A 293-nucleotide genomic window follows, 5' to 3' on the forward strand; every position below is an offset into this window, starting at 1 on the left:
GTGAAATGAAATCCACAAATTATATATCACTGTGGTGTTAATCATCGAGTCCCAGAGATCTCATTCTCCGAGTTGGACCGATCATGATTTTCATTTCTAAAGTTTTGTTTTGTTATGTTTTTTTTAGACACGGATGTGATTTTTTTTTTTATAAATAAAAGGCGCTCGCAACAATAACTTTTTTATATAATTCTCTAACATGACGACCTCAGAGTAGGTGAGACTACCCGCTGAATTTAAGCATATTACTAAGCGGAGGAAAAGAAACTAACTAGGATTTCCTTAGTAGCGGC

General features: G+C 34.8%; 1 pseudogene; it reads left to right on the forward strand.

The window, feature by feature from the left end:
- The first annotated feature begins 203 nt into the window (after positions 1 to 203).
- Positions 204 to 293, forward strand: part of LOC135171715 (large subunit ribosomal RNA) — a 6,456-nt pseudogene continuing 6,366 nt past the window's right edge.

Source organism: Diachasmimorpha longicaudata, unplaced genomic scaffold (genome assembly GCF_034640455.1).
Source record: "Diachasmimorpha longicaudata isolate KC_UGA_2023 unplaced genomic scaffold, iyDiaLong2 ctg00000089.1, whole genome shotgun sequence".
Lineage (NCBI taxonomy): Eukaryota > Metazoa > Arthropoda > Insecta > Hymenoptera > Braconidae > Diachasmimorpha > Diachasmimorpha longicaudata.